Source organism: Nyctereutes procyonoides, unplaced genomic scaffold (genome assembly GCF_905146905.1).
Source record: "Nyctereutes procyonoides isolate TBG_1078 unplaced genomic scaffold, NYPRO_anot_genome, whole genome shotgun sequence".
Lineage (NCBI taxonomy): Eukaryota > Metazoa > Chordata > Mammalia > Carnivora > Canidae > Nyctereutes > Nyctereutes procyonoides.
The window spans coordinates 82,187,073-82,204,547 of NW_026575125.1; the positions used below are offsets into that span (position 1 = coordinate 82,187,073).

A 17,475-nucleotide genomic window follows, 5' to 3' on the forward strand; every position below is an offset into this window, starting at 1 on the left:
AGGCAAGATAGGGAGGAGGGAGGAAATGTAGCTGGCTGGCTGGCTGGCGTGGCCAGCTCCATTCTTATGCTAACAAAGCCCCGATTCTAGGCTGCAGCTGCTGCCTGGGGAAGAGGCTTGAGCCATTCAGAGCAGCTTGCTTTACAAGTGCCAGACCCCCACAACAGGTGCAGCCCCACTTGTTATTTTGGACAGCCCACACCATCCAGACAGGGAGCTGATTATCACTCAAATCAGGGATTACTGCTCATTTACCAGCTTCTCCTGAACAAAGGGGCTAGCCTCGAGACAGCTGTCTCTCTAGCCGGACTGAGGCCATGACTGCCCTGGAGGCCATGCAGGCCTCCAGGAAGATGAGATTGAAGTGGAAATGGGACAGAGGAAAAATAAGATCCAGGTAGCAGTTCTTTGGGGACAGGCCAAATTGTCTGAGTCAGAGAGCTGGGAGCTTAAGGCCACAATCCCCAGGTGGGAGATCGAAACCTATTGAGATATCCCCTGAACCCTCCTCTGGTTGGGGTCGGTTGCCTTGAACCCCCTGTCTGAGGCCTGCTGCAGGGGCCATGGGCCCAGGAAGGCCAGCCGGTTATCGGTTGTCCCCTTCCTGCTCTGCTCAGCCTCAGAACCAACCTTTGGGGACAAGGGAATCAGCTTTCATTCACAGAAAGGCAGGAGACCTTATAGCACCGTGGTTATACCTAGCTTGTTATACCTAGCTCTAGAGTGAGGTAGCCTGAGCTCTGGCCACCACTTGCTTTTTCTCCAAGCAAGAGGTACTCACTCTTTGAAGCCTTTCCCCTGCTGGAATTCAGGAAATCGTCAACATAACCCTATGAGATCAGTACTGTTATTCCCATTTTATAGATGTGGGACCTGAGGAGCAAAAGGGTTGAGGCACTTGCCCAAGGTCACCCAGCTAGTAAGTGCTAAGAATTGAACCCAGGGGGCTGCTTCAGAGGCCACCTCTTAAGTACTAAGCTTTATTTTCCTGCACAAACTCTGGTAAGTGGAAGGGTGAGCACAGCGCCCGGCACATGTAAATTGTTGGTAAGCGAGCATGGTTACGGATGGTTCATTAACCTGATGTAGCCTCAGCTGTTTCAGTGAATGGCTAAATATATGTAACCTAAAAAAAGGAATATATTTTTCTAATGTGATGAGTGGGTTTCCGCAGCTGAAGTCTCCATAATGGAAAGAATGGGGGTCTTTGTTGGCCTCAGGCTCCAGGTCCATTCACTGGCAGACAAAGGAGGTACGACAATTCATTTCGCCACTTGGCTCAGCAGACCAGTTTTCATTCCTGGAGGAGCTTTTCCACTCTATTCCTCTTCATTAGTCTACACATTCCTGAGGTCCACTGCTTCCCCCTCAACCCTCTATTGCTGTAAATTTGGTTCACATCATATTCATGTTGTATGTCAAAGAAAGAGAAGAGGAGGAGGAGGGAGAGAGAGAAGGATGAAAGGAAAGGGAGAGACAGAAAGAGAAAGAGAAAGAGAGGGAAAGAGAAAGAAGTCAAAGAGCAACTCCCTATTTAAAAATTAGAAGAAGGGGCCCCTGGGCGGCTCAGTCAGTTAGGCATCTGCCTTTGGCTTAGGTCATAATCCTGGAGTCCCAGGATTGAGCCCCACATTGGGGTCCCCACTCAGTGGGGCATTTGCTTCTTCCTTTGCCTCTCCCCCACCTCATACTCATACTCTTTCTCTCTCTCTCTCTCTCTCTCTCTCTCTCTCTCTCTCTCTCTCTCCTCTCTCAAATAAATAAATAAAATATTTTTTAAAAATGAGAAGGGAAAAAAATAGGGCCACTGGTACCATTCAAATCTAATCTTAATTAGCTGTTTTATAAGGTTTATTGACAAGGGAACATGGCTATAATATAAGATTAAGTGAGAAAAGCAGTGTGACAAAAATCTATCAAGTGTGACACCATTTTGGAGTGTGTGTGCCAGTATGCAAATTGAGAAAAAAGACTGGAAGGAAACACACCAGAATGGTAAATGGTAATTATCTGTAGGTGGTGAAGCTACAAATGATTTCCTTTAATTTTTTTTTTGTAATTTAGAATTTTCAAGTATGAATGACTTTTGCAAATAAGTTCTAAGAAACAGAACAAAGTAGGCACAGGATATGTCTGTACGATCTGTGTCAGGGACGGGTACTGCTCTCAAGAATGCCCCATCCTAGATAGCAGTGATTGTGTCCTGTGTGTGCCGCACACTCCCTGTGTACAGAGAGATGCTAGTCTACTCATCAGTGTGTCAGAGAGCTTTGAGGCACATGCTCAGTTCTCAGTCGGCCCTGGGAGTGTCTGATCTTCATGCTCAGACAAGTAGGTAGAAGGTGGAGAGCCCTGACCTGTGATGTACCCACTTAGGACACCTTGTGTCCCTGACAGTTGTTCAAGAAACCAGTGGTACAGTTAGCATCCTACAGGCTTGCCATGTGGGGCAAAACCTGGAACAGGGCTAGGGGGACAGAAACAAACAGATCAGGGACTAATGAGGAAGGGGCGGGGGGATGGTCAGAGGTGAAAACAGAAGGAAGAAGACCTGGTCTTCTTGCCTACTAAGCTCAAGAGTTCTCATGCAGGCTTGTGCTATTTGGGGGGCATGGCTATGTTGGAAATGGGCAAAATAAGTTCAGGCAGGTATAGGGTAGGGAACAAACTCACATGCGTTTAAGGACCAAGGTGGTAGCATAAATGACCACAGGACCTGGGTGAGGACTGTGAAGGCTGGAGAGAGCAATTGCTAGGTAAAAGAGCAGCAAGCAGCCTGGGAATGTGGGCCTCGGGATTCCATGTCTTAGGACTTTGCAAGAGAAGATAAAAATCCAGATATTTACAGAAAATCTCTCAACAATTTTTTTTTAATGCTATGACACCACAGGCCAAAATGCTTATGTAAGCCACGACTTTTTAGATTTGTTTATTTTTAGATCATTACAGATACAGAGGAATTTGTAAAGATATTACAGAGGGGTCCCATGTATAGCTCACCCAAGTTTCCACAATGGTTACATCTTACTGAACCATTGTACAATGTCAGATGAGGAAGCGGACATTGCTGTAATGTGTGGGTGCAGTTCTGTGTCAGTTTATCGCATGTGTGGGTTTATGTATCCAACACCACAGTCAGATACAGAAATATTCATTACTGTAAAGATCTCATTCCTACTATCCCAGGATAGTCACACTGATGTCTCTCTCCACCATCCCTAACCCCTGGAAACTACTAATTTAGTCTCCATTTCTATAATTTTGTCATTACAAGTATGTTATATAAATGGAATAATATAATATGTAACCTTTTGATATTGGCTTTTTTACTCAGCATAATACCCTAGAGACCCATCCAAGTTGCTGCATATGTTAATAATACTTTCTATTTATTTATTTATTCATTCATTCATTCATTCATTCATTCATTCATTTTTAAGTAGGCTCCATGCTCAGGGTGGAGCCCAATGTGGGGGCTTGAACTCACATCCCTGAGAGCAAGACCTGAGCTGAGGTCGAGGCAGATACTTAACCGACTTATCTGCTCAGATGCCCCAATAATACTTTCCTTTTTAATGCTGAGTGGTATTTCATGGTATTGTTCAGCCATTCACCTATTGAGGGGCAGTTTTGTTGTTTTCAGTTTGGGGGTATTACAAATGAAGTTGCTATGAACAGTTGTGTACAGGTTTTTGTGTGGATGAAAGTTTTCATTTCTAAGATAAATGTTCAGGAGTGTGATTGCTGGGTCATAACATAAGTGCATATTGAGCTTTATGAGAAATTGCCAGTTTTCCAGAGTGGTTGCACCATTTTACATTCTCATGAGCAATGTATTAGTAATCCAATTGCCCTGCATCCTTGCCAACGTCTGGTGTTGTCATTGATTTTTTACTTTAGCCAATCTCACAGGTGTTTAGTGCTATGTTGTAGTTTTAATTTACATTTTCCTAACATCTCATGATGGTTTAGGTCAAAGTTCTTTATTTTTGCCTATGGATGTCAGATGGCTCCATTATCATTTGTTGAAAAGGCTTTCTTCCATTGAACTACTTTTGCACCTTTGTCAAAAATCAGCTTAGCATATTTGTGGGAGTCCATTTCTGGGTTATCTGTTCTGTTCCATTAATCTCTGTGTTTGCTCTCTGCCAGTATGATGCTGTCTTGATTACTGTAGTTATATAGTAAGGTTTAATATTGGGTAAAGCAATTACTCTAAGTTTATTCATCTTTTTCAAAAATTTTTAACTATTCTGTCATTAGTCTTTCCAAATATATTGTAGAATAGAATTGCCTAAATTTACAAAAGCCTTTCTGGGATTCTGATAGGAATCCATTAGACAGTTTTGGGAGAATTAGCATTTTTACTTACATAGAGTTTCCCAATCTATGAGCACAATATGTCTATACAATGATTTAGATCTTTGATTTTTTTTAAGTTTTCAGGATACAAGTCCGGTACAAGTTTTGTTAGATTTAAACCTGAATACTTCATTTAAAAAATATTTATTTATTTATTTACTTATTTACTTATTTATTTATTTATTTATTTATTTTAGAGACAGAGAGTTTGCGGGCATATGCAAGCACATGCCAGTGGGGGAGGGGCAGAGAGAGAAGGAGAGAGAATCTCAAGCAGAATCGCCACCAAGCTGGGAGCCTAACTCAGGGCTCAATCCCACAACCCTGAGATCATGACCTGAGCCAAAACCAAGAGTAGGACACTCAACTGACTAAGCTACCCAGGTGCCCTTAAGTACTTCATTTTTTTCGCAGTGATTATAAATGCTATTGTATTTTTAATACAGTTTTCACATATTCATTGCTAGTATATAAAAATACAATCATTTTTTGCATAGTGATACTGTATCCAGTGACCTTTCTAAAGTCCATTACTATATCAAAGAGAATTTTTACAGATTCTTTGATATTTACTATGTAAGTGATCATGTAATCAGAAATATAGTTTTCTTTCTTTGCTCATTCATAAGCCTTTTTTTTCCTTTCTTGCCTTATTGCACTGGGTAGTAATTTGTTGATGCATAGCAGCAATGAGAACAGAAATCCTTGCCTTGTTCACAATCTTAAGGGAAAAGCATTTAGTCTTTCATCATTAAGTATGATGTTAGCTATAGCTTTACCTTTTTATCAGCTTTATTGACATAGAATTCACATACCATACAATTCACCCAGTTAGACTGTACAATTCAATGAATTTTAGTATATATTCACAGAATTTTGCATTCATGACTACAACTTTAAAGATTTTTATTTATTTGTGAGAGAGAAAGAATACGAGTAGGAGGAGAGGCAGAAGGAGAGAGAGAGAGGAACAAACAGACTCCCTGCTGAGTAAGGAGCCTGACACAGGGTTCAATCTCAGGACCCTGAGATCATGACCTGAGTTGAAGTCAGACGCTTAGGCAACTAAGCTACCCAGGTGGCCCATAATCAATTTTGGAACATTTTAATTCCCTGCAAAAGAAAACATATACCCCCTAGCTGTCACTGCCCAACCTCCTATCTCTCTCAGCCCTAGACAGCCCCCCTCCTATATCTCTCTACATTCTGTCAGTAGATTTGCCTGTTCTAGACATTTCATATAAATGGAGTCATACAACATATGGTCTTTGACACTGGTTTCTTTCACTTAGCATTATGTTTTCAAGGTTCATCCATGTTGTTGCATGTATCCCCAATTCTATTTCTTTTTATTGCTAAATCATATATCATTATGCACGTGCCCTATTTTGTTTATCCATTCATCAGTTGATGGACATTTGGGTTGTTTCCACTTCTTCATTGTCATAGTCATAGTTGTCTTTTTATTATTGGGTAAGAGTTCTTTATATATTCTAGATACAAGTCCCTTATCAGTTATATAAGTATATGAATTGCAAATGTTTCCTTCCATTCTATGGATTGCCTTTTTACTTTCTTGATGGTGTCCTCTGAAGTACTAAAGGTTTTAATTTTAATGATGTCCAGTTTATCTATTTTTTCTTTTGTTGGTTGTGTTTTTGGTGTTGTATCTAAGAAACCATTGCCTGATCCAAGGTCTCTAAGATTCACACGTATGTTATCTCTTAAGTTTTACAGCTTTAGTTTTACATTTATGTCTTTGATCCATTTGAGTTAATATTTTATATGGTGTGAAGGAGGAGTTTGACTCCATTCTTCTGCATGTAGGTACATAGTTGTATGAGCACCATTTTTTGAAAGGAGTAATCTTCCCCCATTGAAATTTCTTGACACACTTGTAAAAAATCAGTTGACCATAAATGTAGGGGTTTATATCTGGTCTTTCAATTCTATTCCATTTGTCTATATGTATATATTTGCGGCAGTGCTACAACTTATCTTGATTACTGTAGCTTGTAGTAAGTTTTGATATTGGGAACCATGTGTCCTCCAATTTTTTTGTTAATTTTGAAGGTTGTTTTGGCTCTTTGGAGGACCTTTGCATTTCCTTATGAATTTTAGGATTACCATGTCAATTTTTATAAAAGAGGCAACTGGGATTTTGATAAGGATTGTGTTGAATCTATAGATCAATTTTTGGATTATTGCCAAGTTCACCATATCAAGGCTTTCAGTCCATTAACATGGAATGTCTTTTCATTTATTCAGGGTCAGGTCCCATTTATTTCTTCCATTTACTTATGTATTTAATTTCTTTCAACAATGTTTTGTATTTTTCGGACCATAAGTTTTGTATTTCTTTTGTTAAATTGAATCCTAAATACTTTATTCTTTTCTTTTTGGTGCTATTATAAATGGAATTGATTTCTTGATTTTTTTTATGGTTTGCTTATTGCTACTGTGTGGAAATAAAATTATTCTGTATATTGATCTTGTGTTTTGCAACCTTGCAGAGCTAGTTCATTAGTTCTAATTTGTTTTTTTTGTGGATTCCTTAGAATTTTCTAGATGCAGATAGTGTCATCTGTGATCAGATATAGCTTTACTTCTTCTTTTCCAATTGGGATGCCTTTAAAAAAATTTTCTTGCCTAATTGCCTTGACTAGAACCGGCAGTATAATGTTGACTAGAATTGGCAATGGTGGACAGTTTTATCTTACTCCAGATCTTAGGGAAAAGCCTTTAGTCTTTCTCTATTAAGTATGATGTTAGCTGTGGGTTATTATGGGTTATAGATGTTCTTTACTAGGTTGAGCAAGTTCCTTCTATTTATAGTCTGTTGAGTGTTTTGATGAGAGGGTGTTAAATTTTGTCAAATGCTTTTTTCCTGTATCTATTTAAATGAATACGTGGCTTTGTACCTTACTCTACTGAAGTAGTATATTACATTAGTTGATTTTTCTAATTCTGACTCCTGGAATAAATCCTAGTTGGTCATGGTGTATAATCCTTTTTAGATATTGCTTGGTCTGATTCGGTAGTTGTGGGAGTCTTGTTTCTTGATTTTTTTGTTTTTGTAGATGTTCTTTGTCAACTTGAAGAAGTTCTCCCCTATTCCTAGTTTTCTGAGAGTTTTGTTTTTAATCATGAAAGGATGTTGGATACTGTCAAATGCTTTCCTGCCTCAACTGGCATAACCATATCATTTTTCTCATGTAGCCCTTGCCAAGTTGATTTTCAGTGTATCCTGTTGTATTTTCATTTTCATTCTGTTCTGTAGATCAGAAGTCCTGGTACACTTAATAGGGTTTTCTGAATAAGGTGTCCCCTGGGCCAGGCTCTTATCTGGAGGTTGTGCAGATGGCTTTAATTCCAAGTTCATTCAGCTTTTTGGCAGAAATAACTTTCTTGGGGTATATGTCTAAGTCCCCATTTCCTTGCTGGTTGTTGGCCTGGGGTCACTCTCTGCTCCTAGAGGTTCACCTGCTACACTCTGTTATGTGGCCCATCCATATTCAGAGTCAGCAGGCAGGTCAGATCCTCATGCTTCAAATAACTCTAACTTCCTCTCTGTCCACTAGCTAGAGAAAACTGCTATTAAAGCATTCATATGGGGGGATCCCTGGATGGCTCAGCGGTTTAGTGCCTGCTTTTGGCCCAGAATGTGGTCCTGGAGTCCCGGGATCAAGTGCCACATTGGGGTCCCTGCATGGAGCCTGCTTCTCTCTCTGCCTGTGTCTCTGCCTCTCTCTCTCTCTGTGTCTGTCATGAATAAATAAATAAAATCTTAATAAATAAATAAAGTATTCATATTATTAGATTCGGCCCACCTGTGAGTGCCTGGATGGCTCAGTTGGTTAGGCATCTGACTCTTGGTTTCAGTTCAGGTCATGATCTCATGGGTCCCGAGATCATGGGACTAAGCCCTGCAGCAGGCTTCATGTGCAGCTGGGAGTCTGCTTAAAGATTCTCTCCCTCTACCCTTCCCCCACTTATTTGCATGTGTCTGCTCTCTCTTGCTCAAATAAATAAATAATAAATAAATAAATAAATAAATAAATAAATCTTGAAAAAAAGATTAGGGCCACCCGGATCATCTCCCTTTTGCTATATAATATAATCATTGGAGTGATTTCTCATCATATTGTCGATTGTATATATAACTGTCCACACTCAGAGGGGAGGAAATTTTACAAAAAGCCAGGATGATTGGGTGTGTGGGGGGTCATATTTGGAATTTTGCCTACCATAGTCATTAAGTTTAAAAAGTGAACCAGTTTAAAGAAAAATGTTGGGTAAATTATATGGGCAAAATTTTGAGGAGTGCTTGGAAACAGTCTGGGACTCAGGGGAGTAGTTTATTTTTAGGTTCCTTCCATATTCTATGACTCTGTAGTTAGGAAGTCATGGAGTAGTCTGCTCTTCTTTCTGCTATGAGATAAAGCCAGAAGCCAGTGTATTTTTTAAAAATGTTAAGGTCGTGAAAGACAAGACTGAGGGATTGCTTCCAATGAAAAGATCCTAGAGGGCCCTTGGGTGGCTCAGTGGTTGAGCTAAAAAAAAAAAAGTCTAACTTTGGCTCAGGTTGTGATCCCAGGGTCCTGGAATTGAGTCCTGCACAGGGCTCCCCACAAGGAGCCTGCTTCCCTCTCTGCCTATGTCTCTGCCTCTCTCTCATGAATAAATAAAATCTTTAAAAGAGAAAGAGAGAGACTAAAGAGACATGATAACTAAACTCAAGGATTGATCGTTTAAGTCCTATACCAGATACATTTGTTATTGTCATTCTAAAATATGTTATTGGGATATTCGTGAAATTTGACAGAAGTCTTTTGATTATTTAGTAGTGTTATGTCAATATTAACTTCCCGTTTTTTTTAAGATTTTATTTATTTATTCATGAGAGACAGAGAGAGAGAGAGAAAGGCAGAGACACAGGCAGAGGGAGAAGCAGGCTCCATGCAGGGAGCCTGACGTGGGACTCGATCCTGGGTCTCCAGGATCAGGCCCTGGGCTGAAGGCGGCGTTAAACCATTGAGCCACCCGGGCTGCCCAGCTTCCCGGTTTTGATAGCTGTACGATGGCTTATGTAAGAGAACGCCCTTGTTTTTTAGGAAATATACACTGAATTATTTAGGGATAAAGGGGCATGATGTTTGCAGCTTACCCTCAAATGGTTCAGGAAAAAAAATAGCATGTGTATATATAACTAGGGACAGAAAGCAAAGGATGAAGCAAATGTAAAATGTTAATATTTGGGAAATGTGAATGAAGAGCAGATGGACATTCTTTGTACTCTACTTTTATGTTTTATATTAACAGCTTCACATGAGAATCACAACCGTCGCTGACACCTTGATTTCAGCCAAGTGAGTCCCTGATTCAGGCATATTGTGCCTGGACTTCTGACCCATGGGAACTTGTGGGTTAAGAAGTTTGTGTGTGTGTGTGTGTGTGTGTGTGTGTGTGTGTATTTTAGTGAGCCAAAAGGTATGTAAGAAACATTTGAAATGGAAGAAGAGAAAAATCACCACAATTTGGCACTTTCTTGGATAGATGTGGTCAGAGAGAAGAGTTGGGGATGGTTCTAAAGTTAGGAGCTTGAAAATTGGGATAATATGGACAGAGAGAGGCAAATCTAGAGGGAGAGCTCGTTGGGAGGGAAAAAAAGTTTTAGAGAAGTTTGAGTGAATAGGGTCCGTCAGCAGAGAGAAGTTGGCTGAAGATTAAAGTTGAAGAGAGAGGTCAGGGCTGAAGCCAGAGTGTTGGGAGTCATCACAATGGTTTTGGAGATTCTTGCATCTACTACAAAGGGAAGAAAGAGGATGGAAATGTAGAGGGATGTTTCTAGGTTCACCACCACACACCCGGGTAGTGATGCACGCTTGCTCTGAAGTTGGACTGGCCCGGGTTTAAAATTGTGGTTTTGCACATTTCTAACTGTGTGACCATAAACAGTTCCCTTAATGTCTCTGCACCTCAGTTTCCTCAGCTCTAAAACGATGATGCTAATCATACCTGCCTTGCTTCGAGGACTGAATGAGATCAGCCATATAAAGTGCTTAGCCCATCGCTTAGCACATGGCTAAAGCTGAAGAAAAGAAATTAGAGCCATGGTTGTTGCTATTGATTGCTATTTCCTTTCATGTGCTCATCTGGATTAGGGCCCATGCAGTTCGGATTACCATGTTTTGCTGGCCAGAATGAGGCCAGGCTAACATGGCATGTTCTTTCACTGAGGGAGGGCAAGCCCACCACCTATCCCTGGAAAGGGAGGACTTTTTTTTTTTCCAATTGTGCCAATATGGGCAGTTTTAGAGGAAGGCACCAGAAGTGAGAGAGCTGGCACTGATGGTGCAAGGGCAGACCCCATACACCTGCCTGGATCACTAGTAGTGGCTCATTCATCAGAGGCCTCCCCTAGGCCAGCCCAGGAAAGGGATATTTGGGGGAGAGGGATAGCACAATATAGTGGGGAGGACGGGCACAGTGCTCGGGGAGACAGTTGATGTTTGTGAAGTGTGTGGTGCCTAGGCTGCCTGGCGTATGTCCAGGGAAGAAGTGGGTTCTATGGGAATGTGCCGGGCCAGGAAATAAGGAAATTGGACTATCCCTGATGTCATTAATTCTCTGTATGGAGGATATGGCCCTGGGCGCTACACTTTTAGCTTAATTCTGTCCCCTCGTCCTCGCTGCCATTGTGGCACTAATCAATCTGTTGTCTTCTGCGGCTAGATGTTAATGCAATCAATGAGATCATAACCACCTTAAGATTTCCTGATTAATTCCCTTCCCCATGCCCTAGTTAGCATGACTCTAATTTCTCAGTACTTGGCTCATTTTCTCCACTCACTTGGCTCTGCTCCACGCTCCAAGACCTTTTTCCCCCTGGGGAGAGGGTTTGGTGAAATGGCAGGTGTCTGGGCAGCCTGGGGGTGGGGGCAGATGGAGAATTCCTGACCTTGAATGAAGGTGAACTCCCTAAAGAGGAAAGTTTTGGGGTTTCGATAAAAAGCAATCTCAGAAAGGGACCTTTGGAAATGGAGTGTGTGTATGTGTGTGCATCTGTGTCTGTGTGTGCGCACGAGAGAGAGAAAGATTGAGATTGTATGAGAGGCATCAGAATCCTGTAAATAAATGAGGAATCTTGAAAAACTGGTAGGAAAAATTTGCAGTCATTATTTCATCCCAGGTCAAAGAGACAGAGAAAGTAACCCGCTGAGGCAAAGATACGTATCAGGGATTACCGATTTTCCAGAGGGCTTTGAGATCCTCAGTGGGAAGGAGCTTAAAGACACCGGAACTGATAGATCTGCCACTTAGGTGGACAGCTGGAGTTGATGCAAACTGCCTGAAGAAGGACTTGTGATTTTTCTCCTACAGTGTTCTTCTTTCTGTCAGTTCCACCTAGTAAATGGCACTACCTTTCACCTGGTTGCTTCAGTCAAGCCTCTAGTCATTATCCTCAGTTCCCCTCATTCCCTCACAGGTAAACTCCTAGCCACCAGCAAATCCTATGGACCTACCTTCAAAATATATCCTGATTTTGCCAATTTCTCACCACCTCCTCAGCTCTGTTACTTGGTGTGAGCCATCATATCTCTCCTGGACCAATGTAACTGCCTCCTAACCAATCTCCTTGTATCAACTTTTGCTGCCAGGGTTGCCACACATGGATGTTCAGGTTGTACACTATGGAAGGGCACTATAGCTATGAATGTGCCATTTTTATCACAGACACATACCAACTTACATAAGAGAGTGTGCAGATGGGTAGACGCATTCTGCTCTTCTTGGCTCCAAGTCTGAGAGCAGAGGAAGAGAGCCTGTTTCCACATAAACCTGTACCAGTGCACAGGGTCATGCACAGACTCTGGAGAACATGCATGTGCACTCATACACACATGCATACACACACAGTGACACACATAAGTGGGTGCTGTCTCGCCCAAGCCCTGGGTGTTCCCTGAGTTCACTTCTCTTACTGACCACCCAATGCTCTCACAGTCTATAATACCATCCCTCCCACCCACAGGTATCACTTCTGGTTGGGGAGCAGTGGTGGAACAATGGGGTGCAAAGTCCTCTTGATGGTACATGTATTCCCGTGGCAAGAAATGCATAAAGGAAAAAAATGTGGGCACACACACCCAAGGCTACTGCCTGCCAGGACTCTGGCAAACTCCCCAGGGCAGGACGTAAAGCTGTTTAGGCTGTACACTAAAAGACTCACCTATTTTTGCTTATTTTGTTTTTAACTTGAGGAAGGGGCATCTTTCTGTAATGCTCACAAAGACATCGTATCAGATAGTGGCAGCCCTGCCCCCCACAATCTCAACTGCACCTAACAGTCATTAAGAACCTTATCAAACATTCAAGTGTATCCATCCTTTGCTGGAAACCTTTCATTTATTTCCCAATGTTCTTTTTTTTAAGATTTTATTTATTTATTCATGAGATACACACACACACACAGATAGAGGCAGAGACACAGGCAGAAGGAGAAGCAGGCTCCATGCAGGGAGCCTGACGTGGGACTCAATCCCGGGTCTCCAGGATCACGTCCTGGGTGGAAGGAGGCGCTAAACTGCTGAGCCACCTGGGCTGCCCTATTTCCCAATGTTCTTAGGAGGAAGACAGAGCTCCTTACCTAGCCCACAAATCTCGAACGATTTTGCCCCTGCCTTCTTCTCCAGCCTCAGGTCTCTCATGCCCCGCTCCCAATCCCAGCCACACTGACTTTCTGTCCCTGGAACACACAGGCCCCTTCCTGTCTCTTTCACTTTTTTTTTTTTTTGTCTATCCGGAGCCTGCATCCCCTGCTGGAGCATTAGCTTTATTAAGTGGGGACTTTGGCTCATTCACTCATGTACTTTCATCACTTATGCAGCGCCTACTATATATCAGGCGGTCAGTAAATGTTTGCTGACTGAATAAATAGATGAACAGGACAATGGGCACATTGGACCCACCTGAAGGGCTCTAAGATGAACCTCTCAGCTCAGCCCCATCTCTATAGTGTGCATACACATCCTCAGGTGAATTGAGATGGCCAGAAAATGCAGACTGTTACACATCAGAAAGCTGCAAGACTGGTTTGGCAAGGAGGAATGGTAGTGAGCCTAGCCAGCAGTTATTTCGATATTAACATGCGGTGGTCACTGTTCTCAGCACTTCACCCGATTCATCTCCTCAGTCACCTTATGAGGTGTAACCTTGTATTATTCCTGTCCCACGATGAGCAAACGGAGACCCAGGAGATTCAGTAACTTGAATTTAAACTCCAGCAGTTTGACCAGAGTCTATCTGCTGTACCGTGGAAGAGTGAAAATACTCATTTCCTCCAGTTTCTTTCTTGGTAGTGCCTGGGGAGCAATTCCCTTGCACACTCTGGTGGTCTTGAACCCAGCCCTGCGAAGCAGGTAGGAGAGGGAGTGCCTGCCTAGTTGGCAAGCAGCAGCAAGCACGGATCTAGTTAGCGGCCCCACGGGGGCAGGAGGCACTTCGGTGATTGACAATGTAAATTAAAAAGCTGAGCTATTTTGTACTTTCTTGATATTGAAATCTATAAAACCCATCAAATCCTCAGCCAGCCTCACCGAACTAAAAGGGAGTTGCAGTCACAAAGCAAATTTAACACCTCTTCCAATTTTTTTCTGACACTTCCGGAACACTTCCACTGAGGTGAGAATGGCATTAACTTGAAGCTCTGCGGGGGGGAAACCTCAGCTGGTACAGGGTTGGATTGTGCGACCTGCCTTCACACCCGGAAAAGAAATTGACAAGGCGGGATGGGGAGGGGCAACTGACAAGATGGGCTTTGCAGCTCTGACCACGGGAACAATAAATGAAAACTAAAGCAGGAGAGGCAAAAGGCAGAGTAATCCTCGTCGTTAAGATGTCAGCTGGCTCAGGGGCATAATACAATTTTTTTCCCTTTAACCCACATTTTAGACCCTGTTTAACAAAAGATAACTGTTTAAAACACAATTTGAAGTTAGTTTGCCCCTTGGAGCTCAGAGCCTGAAGCACAGGTTTGTGGGCTATACTTGGGGCTTTCCCTACATTATTATATCAGAATCCTAGGACCAAAGAAAATACCTAACAGAGCATTTTGTTCAACCCACTTACTTGCTAGACAGAAAGACTGAGGCCTCCAGAAGGGTGTTTTGCTTTTATTTTCACCAAGCATCCATCACTACTCTGTGTGTGTGTGTGTGTGTTTGTGTGTGTGTGTGTGTGTGTGTGTGTGTGTGTGTGTGTGTGTTAGATTTGCCTCGGGAGCTGTTAAGGGGACAGACAGAATGACCTGCATTGTCAAGGGAAAAGGGCGAAGAAAAATGTTAGAATCGATATAGTGTTTGATAAATAGCTAGTCATTTGTCATATAAATATATACACATTACAAACAACAAGCCTCTCTGTGGCAGAAACAGAGGGGTTGTTCTCAACAGAGGGAGGGCTTCAGCTGAGGAGGCTAAATGAGGGTCATTCATCCCTCCAGCTCCTTCTGCCATGGTCAAGATTGGTCCAATCCACCACCTAGGTTTTCTGTGGGCACTCAATATTTTACTCAGCAGAGACTTTCAAACGCTGCTTCACTAGTAGCTGGTGGCATTTAACCTCTGTGGGAGGGATAGGGCCTTTTTCTTTCATCATGGAATCCCTTATTTTTCTTTGAAGCACACAGTACAGAGCTTTTTACAAATTGCATGGCAAAAATAGAAATGCAGCCAGTCCTCGGCATAGTGGTGTGGAGGAGGTTTGGGGCAACCTGCCCCTCAGGCAGTATGTATACAGAATGTGCTCCTTTCAGAACTGGATGTTAATCCTGTAGGGTGGGAGGCAGAAAGCAAGCCATCCCTTCCTCTCCTGCCTTAAAGGAAGGTAGACTTGAAACAGTGAAGCTGGGAGCTCAGGAAAAAGCTAGCCTAAGTATAGCCAGTAGACCCTGGCTGCGGGAATCAGAGTGATACAAGCTTGGCTGTGAATTTGTGAGGCCTAGGAATCTGTCACTTGCCCGCTTTGGTCTCTGTTTTTTTTTAATCCACCTCTCCTGCCTCACAGGATAGCCAGAAGGTATAAGTGTGGAGAAAACAGACACACATTTATTTGGAAACAGTTAAAACCACATATGAATGCAAAGTATTATTGTTGTTTTAAGTGTGCTCTTTGCCTCTGGTGGTTGGACATCTTGGTGTATAACCTGGAATTTGAATTGGTAAAGAACATTCCAAGAGAGGTCTAAAGTCCCTGGAATTAATGAGGAGAGAGGGTGGAAAGAGTCAGGAAAGATAGGAACAGATCTCCCATGAGTCACAGCCCTACCACTTCCTTAAACTGTCTGCGTGTATGTCTTTCAGCAGCTTACTGAACCTCTCTGAGCCTCTTTTCTCATCTATAAAGTGGGTTGTTGTGAAGATATGAGTGAAATAATCAGTGGAAAGCTAGATGCCAGCAGCACTAGCATGGGGCAGACTTTTGATAATAATTATTATTGTTAGTGATGCTACTTCTGTGCGCCAAGGAGAACTGGGATTCCTTAATGCCAGTGCATGGCTAGTCCTTGGTAAAATATATATGTTTCTGGACCTCATCCCCAAGACATTTTGCTTCCATAGGTTTGGAATGGAGCGTAACACTATGCATGTAACAGGGACTCCAAGGGATTCTGATGTGGGGCCAGATTTGGGAACCAATGGACTAGAGCAGTAGTTTTTCAATCTGCCAGTTATTACCTACTGCTTGGGAAATCAATTTAGCGAGTGGTGACCTGCATTAAAAAACAGAAAAGGAATGGAATAGGAAAAAGCAGTGTGCACTGCACACGGTAAGGGTTAAGTATTGCTTCAGAAATGTTTGCCATATGCTTATATATATAATTCAGTAATGTATGCTGTATGCATGGCAGATGTATTTCTTACTGTAAGTCATGGTGAAAAGTATTTGAAATATCACACAGAACGCAATCTTCCATTTGGAGACACTGGTGTCCAGAGAAATAACCTGGCAAGTCCCAGCTCAGACAAGAAGAAATGACCAGTGAGATAATGGAGTAGGATCCATTTCTCTTCTCTCTCCATCTATCCTCTGCTATGCTAGGGTCAACAGAATTGGTTTGTTCTCTAATTAGAATGAGTTTTAATACCTTGTAATGGGCCTGACCTGAGATGAAGGGCAAGTGAGGGTATTGCTACAGGTATCAGGCTAACTGCATTGACCCCATTAGACAGAAAACGTATCTGGGTTTTTTGGGGTGTTCAGTTGCTCTTGATTAGTGAGCACTTTGTACACACACTTAGCTTTCTGCCTTCTCCCAGACTTTCTTTCTGGAGATTTTCTTTATTTACTTATTTAAGAGAGGGTGGAGGGACAGAGGGAGAGAGAGGGAGAGAATCTCAAGCAGACTCCCTGATGAGTGGGGAGCCCCCATGTGGGACTTGATATCGTGACCCTGAGATCATGATCTGAACTGAAATCAAGAGTCAGACGCTCAACCGACCGAGCCACCCAGGCACCCCTCCTTCTCCCAGACTTTGATATTCATTTTAGCATTTGAAACCCTTTTTTTGCCTTTGTGAAATTGCGTAATAAATTTCTTTCACTGCATGCCAACCCACATCAGTGTCTTTTGACTCCTCACATGGTGTTTGAGGATAGTAGCACTCCTAAACCTTTCTGGGCCTCATCCTCAAGAAATTCTGATTCCATAGGTTTGGAATGGAGCATAAGAATATGTATGTCTTCCTTTGGAATTTTGATGTGGGGCCAGATTTGGGAACCAATGGTCTAGAGCAGTGTTTTTCAAGCTGCCAATTATTACCTACTGCTCCGGAAATAAATTTAGAAGTGGTGACCTGTATCAAAAAACAGAAAAGGAATGGCTGTGCTCCCTCCAAAAGGAGCAGTCACTCCAGGGCTCCAGCACACTTCCATCCTATAGGGATGAGGTCACCTCCCCAGCAAGGCCTTCCCAGACCACCCTCTATAAACTGTAGGCCGTGCAGGATCCGCCTACCCTTACCACTCCAGAACCCTCCATCTTCTTTATATTTTCCCCATGGTGCTTATCACAACCTAACACACCATGTTGTAAATAATAAACACAATGAG

The 17,475-nt window shown here is 42.4% G+C and overlaps 1 protein-coding gene across 7 annotated transcripts in view; it reads left to right on the forward strand.

The window, feature by feature from the left end:
• Positions 1–17,475, forward strand: part of PAK3 (p21 (RAC1) activated kinase 3) — a 263,749-nt gene that overhangs the window by 27,713 nt on the left and 218,561 nt on the right. Inside the window, exon 1 of one of the 7 annotated variants that reach the window (XM_055337746.1) lies at positions 9,698–9,731. The exons of the other annotated variants lie outside the window; for them this stretch is intronic. The gene's annotated coding sequence lies outside the window, so the exon portion shown is untranslated. Of the gene's footprint in view, positions 1–9,697; positions 9,732–17,475 lie in introns of those variants that run through there. 7 annotated transcript variants of the gene reach the window in all.